Raw genomic sequence first — 11,408 nt, forward strand, 5'->3', positions numbered from 1 at the left:
ATAGTTGTTTTTAAAACATACTTATTATTCCTGAAAAGTCTGTGTTAAGTCCAATATCCAGACCCTTTCAGAAGCAGTGTCTATTGAAGTTTTTTTCTTAATTTTAAAATCAAAAAGGTCATTAAGAGGTCACCTATTCAATTTTTTTTTTTTTTTTTTCCAGACAGGCTTTTGCTTTGTCACTTAGGCTGGAGTGTAGTGGTGCGATCTCAGCTAGTTGCAACCTCCACCTCCTGGGCTCAAGAGATTCTCCCACCTCAGTCTCCTGAGTAGCTGGAAGTACAGGTATCCACCAGCAACTGGCTAATTTTTGTAATTTTGTACAGATGGGGTTTCTCCATGTTGCCCAGGCTGCTCTGAAACTCTTGGGCTCAAGCAATACGTCTACCTCAGTCCTCCATGGTGCTGGAATTACAGGCATGAGCCACTGTGCCCTGAGAATTTTTTTTCTTTTGTATAGATAATACTTTTCTGTATCTCAGCATATCTCATAATTATTTATTATAACCTGACATTTTCATTTTACATCGTATTGATTCTGGATACTGACTCCCTTCCCCCAGGAGTTATTATTGCTGCTTTTTTGTTTATGTATTTGTTTAGTTAACTGATTAGAAAAATTCTGTATGGTTTCTCTCCCTGATGATATCACACACTAGCAGTGTATGGCCAATTATATCTATGCATATTTTCTTGTTGCAGTTTTGTTTATGATTTTTAAGCTTGAGTCACTTTGGGTTACCATAGTTTAGTGTCTGCCAATAAGTAGTCAGAAGTTGCACTTAAACATCTTGACCCTGCAAGGCTTCAGCTGTTTGTCACTGGGTCTGTAAGTAGGTTGAACACGTTCAGTATGTCAGTTTACATGTCGGCCCAACTTTTACTTTCTCCCTTTGCAAGGCCTTAAGTTAAGCTAGTATTGATAGTTCAGCCCTTTCTCGTCTCTCCTGAGTGTACTTACCTCCTTGGCCATAAGTGCAGACTTACAGATTATTAAAGAAACATACTAAAGCCCATTGTGACTGTCTTTTTCCCTGGTTCTTCCTGTTTAATGCTGGTTTGTGTATTGTTTGTCTCCGTCTATATCGTAATGCTAAACTCACTCTAATATTGGCCTTCCTTAATTGTTCTTAATGAGAAACATATTGTTTTAGACAACATACATGGTCATGATATTTTCTTTTTTCTGTCAACTCTATTCACGTCAAGTCATCCATTTGGATACTGCAGCTGTACTCTTCCTGGCCTTCCCTGACGTGATAGAACTCATGCATGGAGGTATTAGGAATAGGAGTCATATCAGCCCCAGCCTAAAATGTCAGACTCCCATTGTTCTTACTAAGGTTCAGTTGTTTTTTCTTAAATAAAATTTTGTGTGTGCCTTTGGTCAATTTCCAGACTTCTGAATTGGTGTTTTCAATAATTTAGATCCATCTTATCGCTGCATAGAGAAAAAGGTTTTGGTAAGCTTCTTAGTTAGCCATTCTGGAAATCGCATTCTTGGTCACTTCTGCTTTTGTAAGAATTTCTCTCTGAAGGCCTCCTCATTGTAAGTTGCGGATCCTTTGGCAGCAGAAGCCATAAATCCTGAAAATATATGACTATTTTACCACAGACAAGCAGCCTAAATTTAAGCATTTATATCTTGCTTTATTTAAATATTAAGACATAAAATACGTATGTGTGTGTGTGGGAGGGTCTGTGTATGTGCATACGATGATAATTACATTGTCTAAACTTAAGAATAGTGATTTTTTGACATTTAAAATCAGAAAATTGGCATTAGGAAGTTCTCATTGTAATTCTATGAGTAAATGAAGGCAAATTTTCTAGTCCTTTTGACAGATTGATCACTGTATGCAAAAAACGATTTAACGTGAGTACACTACTGACTGTGATAGAAAGTTTTGCTTACTTGTTTTGTTTTCTATAATTTAACTTTTATTTTAGATTTGGGGATACAAATACGGGTTTGTTGAATGCATATACTCCATTATGCTGAGGTTTGGGATATGAATCATCCTGTCATCCAGGTACCGAGGATAATACCAACAGGTAGTTTCTCGGCAGCTTCCCCCTTCCCTACTCCTTCCCTCTAATAGTCTCCACTGTCTATTGTTGACATCTTTATGGTCATGAGTAGCCAATGTTCAGCCCCTTCTTATAAGTGAGAACAAACAATATTTTATTTTCTGTTTTTGCATTAATTCCTAGAGGATAATATCTCCCAGCTGCATCCATATTGGTGAAAAGGACCTGTTATTCTTTTTATGAGTGGATTCCTTTTATTGATGATCACCTAGGATGACTCTGTATCTTTGCTATTGTGAATAGTGCAGTGATGAACATATAAGTGCATGTGTCTTTTTGGTAGAATGATTTATTTTCTTTTGGGTAAATACCTAGCAACGGGTTGCTGGGTCAAATGTTAGTTCAGTTTTAAGTTCTGTAAGAAATCTCCAAACTGCTTCCTACAGTGGCTGAATAAATTTACATTTCCTCCAACAGTGTAGAAGCATTTCCTTTTCTCCACAGCCTCACCAGGATCTGTTGTTTTTTGACTGTTAATAATGACCATGTGACTTTTGTAAAATGATATCTCATTGCAGATGTGTTTTGCTTTTCTCTGATGATTTACGACGTTGAGCACTTACTCATGTTTTGTTTTGTTTTGTTTTGTTTTGAGATGGAGTCTCACTCTGTAGCCCAGGCTGGAGTGCAGTGGTGCGATCTCGGCTCACTTCAATCTCTGCCTCCCAGGTTCACGCCAGTCTCCTGCCTCAGTTTCCCCAATAGCTGGGACTACAGGCGCCCGCCACCACGCTCGGCTAATTTGTTGTATTTTTAGTAGAGACAGGATTTCACCAGGTTAGCCAGGTTGGTCTCGATCTCCTGACCTTGTGATCCGCCCCCCCCCCCCGGCCTCCCAAAGTGCTGGGATCACAGGCGTCAGCCACTGCGCCCAGCCACTTTTTCATGTTTTTTTGGCCTCTTGTGTGTCTTCTTTCAAGACATGCCTGTTCACCTTTCTTGCCCACTGTTCAGTGGAGTTATTTGCTTTTAGTTTGTTGAATTATTTAGGTTCTTTATAGATTCTGGATATTTGATTTTTTTCAGATGCATAGTTGGCAAATATTTTCTCTCATTCTGTAGGTTATCCATTTACTCCATTGACAGTTTCCTTTGCTGTGCAGAAGCTTTTAGTTTAATTAGATACTACTTGTTAATTTTTGTTCTTGTTGCTATTGCGGACTTAATCATTCTATGATCATCTGATAATTATATTTTTCAAAGAAAACATCTGTACAAATTTTGACTATGTTGAACGTAAATGTTTCTGCTCCCAGGGTAGTTATCTATATATTTGTGTTGATTAGTAAGTTGGTGCCTGCGTTATCAGCCTATATTTGGTTACATGCTTAATATGACCCTGTGTCTTTTAAAATACGTTGTCAACTGTTAAAACTAAGCTTAAGAGTCTACAATATATAGGTTTTGGTGATTATGCACTTAGTGTACCAATCCACCTAAAAGGAATCTACAATTTTAGGGTTCTAACAGGAAAATTCATGCATTTATTTATCATCTTGAATGGAAATGACCCTTTCTGTCCAGGAAACTTCATTATTTTCTTAGGACTGCCTTGACAAATTACCACAAATTTGTGGCTCAAAACAACAAAAATTATCTCTGGAAGTTAGGTGTCTAAAATGAAGAATTGCTATTTCCATGGTCTCAGGAGGCTCTAGGTGACCATCATTTCCATGCCTTTTTCTAAGCTTTAGGCTTGGCTGGCAATCCTTGATCTTTGGCTTGTAGATCCATCACTTCAATTTCTGCCTATGTTGTCAGGTGGCATTTCTGCTGTGTGCGCAACTGTCCCTTTCTCTTTGACTCTTCTCTTAAAGAAAGTAGTCATATTAGATCAAGGATCTGCTTATTCCTGTATGAACACATTATAATATACACGTACATCTCAATTATATCCACAAAGATTATTACCTAGTAAGTTCCTATTCACAGTGGCAGAGGTTAGGATCTCCACATAATCTTTCTAGAGAAGTCAGTTCAACCCATAACGTAAGCCGTTATCTATCATTAAGCACATAAAGCACTGACAATGGAAAAGAGAAATTGAGAAATCCTTGACAAATTTTAGTAATCAATTAAATGACAAAAGACTCTGTGTAATATCTTTACACTCAAAGACTACTTGTGAACCCCCCTAAAAAAGTGACAAAGATTCTCTATCATCTGTTGAGCTTCAGATTTGACAAAGCTATACCAACTCCAAATAAAATGTCATTTTTTTGGAAAATGTTATGTTTTCCATTCTTTGTTATGCCAAGTGGATATTTATGTGAATTATTTAAATAAACAAACTTTAGATAAAAAATAATTGTGTTGCTTGTTAAACAATTAAATTCTCCACAAGCTTTTATAAGTAAAAGAAGAAGCATTCAGAGAAGGGTGGGATGTCATGTCATATGAGGATTTATAGCCATTGTTTAGATATTTTTGGCACTTATTTAAGTTACGCAGGATTAAAATAATGGGATGGAATCGTGTTATTTTTATTTTAAAAGAATGGTTGTGTCTCCAGTATTAAGAGCAAACTTTCTGAGATAAAGCAGGAAACTACTCAGTCTAGCAATCCAAGTTAGAGATTATGGGAATCAATGAAAGGAATTTAATTCTGGATATGTTATTAAGGTAGAACCAATAGTTTTTCCATGGTGCAGTGGGTATAGATTTTAGGGCATGGAATAAAAGTTAAGAATAGTCCTGGAATAGTCCAAGCGTTTTGGCCTGATAGAGTTACCACCAACCAAGAGAATGGATGAGACTGAGAGAAACTAAGACAAAATCAGGAATTTAATTTTGAACACATTACATTTGATATCTTGATTATTCACATATACATTTTGGATATGTTTGCATGTAATTATTATTTAAAGCTCTTGGGTGGGAAAAAATCACCACACAAATCAGTGTAAACAAGAAGAGAAAAAGAATAAGAACTGAGCTGTGATGCATTTCAACATTAGTGCTGGTCATGGATAAGAGGAGGAAGAGGCAAAGATATAAGATGCAAAAACCCAAGTGAAGGAACAACATCAAGAAGGAAGGAGCAATGCACTATTTCAAATTAAAACAAAACAAAACAAAACAAAACTTAGATTAACTTGTATTTGGTTGGATTAACCTGTATTTGGATTGGGGTGCTTTCCTCTCATGTGATAATTTAGCTAGATGGTGTCTGTATAGGTAAAGTTAATCTACTGTACCCAGAGGCAGTGGATTTTTCTGAATTCTTAAATCTGAGCCTTTGTAGAAAAATTTGTATCCTCTTAAAACTGTAATTTTGTTTATTCTTCATATTCTCAAAAACAGAATTTGAATAATAACTAATATTTTGGGATAGGCATAAGACTTAGTTTCAAAATGTATATTGAGAGAAAGAGAGAGATAATTTTATTTCCTACAGTGAAAATGATGCCTAAAATTTTTCTCAATTGTGAATAAATGACTCAGTCATAAGTATGGTGATATGATTTGGTTCTTTGTTCCCACCTAAATTTCATGTTGAATGGTAATCCCAAATGTTGGAGGTGGGGCCTCGTGGGAGATGGTTGGATCATGGGTATGATTTCTAATGTTTTAGCCCTACTGTCTCATGATAGAGTTCAAAAGTGTGTAGCACCTCCCCTAGCTCTCTCTCTTCCTCCTACTCCTGCCATGTATGAAGTGCTGGCTCCCGCATTGCCTTTCACCATATTGTAAGTTTCCTGAGGCCTCCCCAGCCATGTACAGCCTGCAGAATTGTGAGTCAATTAAACTTCTTTTCTTTATAAATTACCCAGTCTCCAGTAGTTCTTTATAGCAGTGTGAGAGTGGACTAATACTCTTGGTTAGTTTAACAAACACTCTGCTGGGCTAGGAAATGTCTTATGTGTTGATTATAAATTGATGAGCAAAATTAACAATCCTTCACCTCAGAAGCACATTAATGGAGAAGGTAGATATTAAGCAAATAATGACACACAGATATTCTTAGACATATGATGTGTTATAGATGCTTACAGTGACTGGAATACAAGGAACTATGGAGATAAAACTTTGGTATCATTAAAGTAATCCATCCAAAAATATTGACTATAAAATGGTAAACTTCAAGATCATGGATAATTAGCCTTGAGATTACAGACAGACTTCAAATGACGTTAGTCTGAAATTGCATGCAAAATCTTGCAAGAGTGTGAATAAGCAATTTTCCCCAGGCAATTAGACTGATAGCTATCATCTATTGCCAAACAGTCCTTTGACCCTGAAAGTTTATAAAAAATACTCCAGAAGAATACTAAAATGTTATTTCTAACACTCTGCAGTTTCAAAACAACCAGATGTTTGGAAGCATGAGAACACATATACGGATGATTGACTAAGTTTCAGTTTCATATGAATGTTTTGACAGCAAGTACTTGTTGTAAAAAATGCAAATTAGCTCATTAGTGTGGAGATAAAGCAATTAATGCTGGAATATGACCAGACATTAAGATTCATAGGATGAAATGAGGATTAAAATTCTCCTTACTTGAAGGTAGATAGATTTTTCTTAAGATTTTGTAAGAGAAGAGAATAAGCCAAGAGAACAAAAATTTTAGAAGGATTTAATAAAATATCCACTTCACTCAAACGTTGTTAAATTTTAAAATCAGCGCACAAATGGGTATTAATGCATTGGTAAATGCACTTTATTTTTAGCTGTGGAAAACTATAATAATTTATAGAATGTTATAGAGAGTAACGGAGCAGAAAAATACTAAGGCTCCATTTTGTTCTTTTTCTTCTTTCTACACCCCATCCATGAGGAAACAGGGTCTCTGCGTTACATTACTTATTCACAAATATTTGTTTACTTGTGTGCTATATACATGTCACTGTGCTAGAGGAAAGAACAAAACCAAAGAGAGGTAACCTGTAGTTACAGATTCCATTCTAATCTTAGTAGCTGGAGATTACCTTTGAATGTTATAATTTATGTAGGGTTTTTGTTTTCTGAGACAAATGGCAGAGAATATCTTAAGTCTGTTCAATATATCTTCTTCATTGAACATCTCAGAAACATTTCCTGAACCCAAATATCTATTCGTTGCTCAGGGGTATAAAAATATTTCTCCTAAATTTAAAATGCTGTAATATTCCAGTTTGCACCCAAATTTAGCCTTTATATTTTTTTGAATGAGATTTTCTATATAACCACTTTGTTATTTTTGGTAGTTTGGATTCTTCAGGATATTAATTTTCAGGATGAGTCACATCCAAGGCATGGTCATAAAAGTTTGCACACCAGAACTAACGGAATTAAATATTAGAAACTTTGGAGATTGGACTGTTAATCTTTCTTCAAAATCATTTATTTGTTCTGTATAAAATACAAATGCTTCATTGGTTACATTTTTAAAGACATATTTTATCTCATAAAATATGATATTTATTCAGTGTAAAAACAAACAAACAAAAATGTACACAGAACATTGGTTTACAGGGTTGCTTTTAGGGGGCAACCCTGTTTGTGTCTTCTCTCTTGATCTGACATAAGACTTTATTCAGTTGTTCTGAAGATCGCATTCCACAAAAATTATCAACATAGAAATTTATTAACTTAAAAATAAACTTCACAGGTAATAGAAAATTCTGAAAAATTAGCAATTTTTAAATGTATTACTGTGAAGGCTATTTGAGATAATTTGTAAGAAAACCAAGCTAGTCAAGATTCAGAAAACATTTAGCATACAATACCTAGTACTATAGTATAGTCTTGTGTTACAATATCCAAAGATCTAGTTACTATAGCCAGTTCAGGCAAACATTTATTTCTGAATATTTTTCTCTGTAAGACAGATCAAAATGTTATATATTACCAGTTTTATGTCTAACCTAAGCCAATTCAATTCAATTATCTAAAATGTATGTATGTTTTAAAAAATTTCAGACCAGAACATCATCTAATAAAATAATAAATACTTATGTCTTATTTCAAACATTTCAATCATGTTGTCATTGCATTAATAGGAATTTCAGTATAGCTATGCTTAATACTTCAAGAATAAGCAAATCTTGAATGCCTGTTTATGCAACACTGAATGCTCCAGAAATTCAGACATAAGCTCATTAGAGAAATAGATGGAAACACACAGGGCGAGGAAAGCATTTTCTAAAAGATTCATAGCGAACAGCCTGGCTATGGGCTACTGTATTTTTCTTGTTTATAAATCTCTAAACATTTTGAGTTTGTTTGTCACCTCACAGTTTGATGAGGAGATATCTTTATTGGTATTTTAATTATAAATGATGTTAAAAGAAAAATTTCAAAAATATAAAAACAATCCTCCACATTTTGGTGACTGACAGCATAGATAGATTTAAATTTTATTATTTCTGTGTTCTATTTTGCAAAATGAAATACTTGTAACCCTATAGCAAATTGCTTTCAGCAGCATATTCATAACATTATGTTGAACATAACATCATGTGGATCTCTCTTATGGAGAAAAGCTTGTAAAGAATAATCAGTACTAAGAACTCTTTAGCTCTGTATATACAAGGTTTAAAATTATCTTTATACAATATTCGTATCACAGTCAGTCATTTCTGGAGGTTCTAGTTAGCCAGAATATTGTAGAGAGAAAAATGTATATATATTTTTTCCAATTGCAAACTTAGAACAAAAAAAAGGCTAGTGAAAAGGTTTTATAAATTAACAATATATAAATATTTTAATTTATATTTATTAACATGATTATAAAATATGTTAAAAATTAGGACATTTTTGGAGTAAAATGTTAATATCTTCTTTGAAGAAAAAAGTATAATATAATAATACATGTAAGTTTGTATTGTCAGCATGTCAATTTATGGATGCCTTACTCTATTACTATTTCCAAGAGTGATAATAGAGGAAGAATAATAAGAGTCAGGGAGCTAAAATTTCCTTTCATTTTCAGAAGAAACATTGGCTATTATAATTTGGCCTCTATTTGGAGATAGTAAAAGTTTATTGTTGTTTTAAAAGGATTAGTAGTTCTTCCCTTCTACCCTTTATGATTGGGGATTCATAACATAGCAAAAAAAGATATTAAATATCAACTTAATATAATTAAAATTTGCTTAAACTTAAAGTCTCATCCTGTACTTGTGGATTTCTTATATTTAGTGGAGGCACTATACACATAGCAAAATATCATTTAAAGGTGAGTAAATCAAAGAAATATTGCCTTCTGGGGTATAGTGGTCACATAAAGGAGATACACCTCTGGATTGGCTAGATTGTACATCACAGACAGGCTCCATCTGACCCCTTTACTGTGTAAGAACTGGCTAGACCCAGGAAGGGCAGTCTCCCAAGCCAGAAAAGTTCTTTTTTTTAATCTAAGTAATAATTTCTTTTCGATCTTTATTAAAATATTTATCATTGTGCATCCATGATCTACATTTTCAAAAATCTGTGATGTAAACTAACATTGGACCTAGATCTTCCACTTTGTTTTCATTATAGCTTGTCAAAATTAAAAAAAAAAAAAGTCACTTTGAATGAAGCATGTTTATTTAACTGGTCAAGTAGTTTTTAATTTGAAGGAAATTCATAATGAAAGAAATATAGTTTTCTTTATTTTTATGAACAATTAACTCACTGTTGTTGAAGACTGAACTATTACCAAACAAAAAGAAAAAGAAAAGTAAACACCATCAAAAACAAACTACAGCATTTCCTCCTCTAATTAATAAATTATGAGATTTAAAGGAAAACAAAATATGCAATTTTCACATTAACTTTCATTCAACTCCAAACCTCAAAAGATGACAGCTTCCTTAGAATAGTCGGAAAAACGTATTTGTATATTAGGCTTGTAATTCTTCTTATCATTATGTCATGTATCCTCATTTTTGTTATCTAATAGGTGTAAATTGACAAAATCTAGTTTAACTTAAAAGTATATAGCTATATATGATATAACAGTGGAACAGGAATTATGAAGTGATGGAAGAGTCCTTAGATGGAGTCAAATTACTGAGAAGAACCATTATTTTACTGATCAGGATTCAGTTATAATCATAGAAATGAACCATTCTTTAACTCCCATATATCTTTCCTCATAATGTTAATTTCTTGGGTTGCCTTACATAGGATTTAGTTCAGCACCTCTTCTCATAACTATGAACTTCCATGGCAATGGAACTCATCGCTAAACATTACATTCTAAATTCTTGATTACTCTGATATGTTTTCCATAATACAAATTTAAGGTGCAGGTTAGTGTAAAAATATGAGAGAAGACAGAAATAGTACAGACCTCTAATCATAGTCCAAATAAATCTTACTTTCAAATAGAGGGTACTGAGTCTACGAAATTGAATGCATTGAATGAGAAAGACTAATGGTTTTTATTTTTGAAAATTTTCTTTTACTTTTAATTGACAATTGTATATATTTATGAGGTACAATTTGATATTTTGATGTTTACTTTGTGTAATGAATCAATCAAACTAATAAACATATCCATTATATCACATACTTATTAATTTTGTGGTGAAGATATTTTAAATTTCATTTTTAAACCATTTTAATACGTTATTATTAGTTATTGACACTATTCTGTGCAATACATCACTACAGTTTATGCTTCCTGTCTAGGTGAAACTCTTTACTCTTTGATTAATATTTTCTTTTTCCCCTTCCCTCCGATCCCAAGGTCTCTGGTAACTACTGTTACACCGTCTAGAATTATGAATTTGATTTACTTAGATTCCACATATAAGTGAGATCTTGCAGTATTTGTCTTTCTGTGTCTGGCTCATTTTACTTAGCATACTGCCCTCCAGGTTCATCCATGTTTTGGTAAATGATAGAATTTATTCTTTTATAAGGGTTGAATACTTCTCTGTTGTATGTACATACACTCCACATTTTTATTCTATTCATCATCGATGGGCACTCAGATAGCTTCCAAATCTTAAATATTATAAATAATGCTGCAACGAACATGGAAGTACAAATATCTCTTCCACCTGCTGATTTTTTATCTTTTGGATGTATACCCAGTAGTGGGATTGCTGGATCACCTGGTAGTTCTATTTTTTTCCTTCTTTAAGGAACCTCCATATTGTCTTTCATAATGTCTATATTAATTTACAGTTCTACCAATAATATGCAAGTCTCCTCTATTCTTCACATCTTCTACAACTGTTATCTTTCATCTTTTTGATGATAGCCCTTCTTACAAGTCTGAGGTGATATCTCATTGTGGTTTTAGTTTACATTTCCTTGATGATTAGTGATGTTGAGTATTTTTCACATATCTGTTGGTCATTTGTATGTCTTCTTTTGAGAAATGTCTTTTCAAGTC

The sequence above is a fragment of the Papio anubis genome, chromosome 1, assembly GCF_008728515.1.
Source record: "Papio anubis isolate 15944 chromosome 1, Panubis1.0, whole genome shotgun sequence".
In the NCBI taxonomy this organism is placed as follows: domain Eukaryota; kingdom Metazoa; phylum Chordata; class Mammalia; order Primates; family Cercopithecidae; genus Papio; species Papio anubis.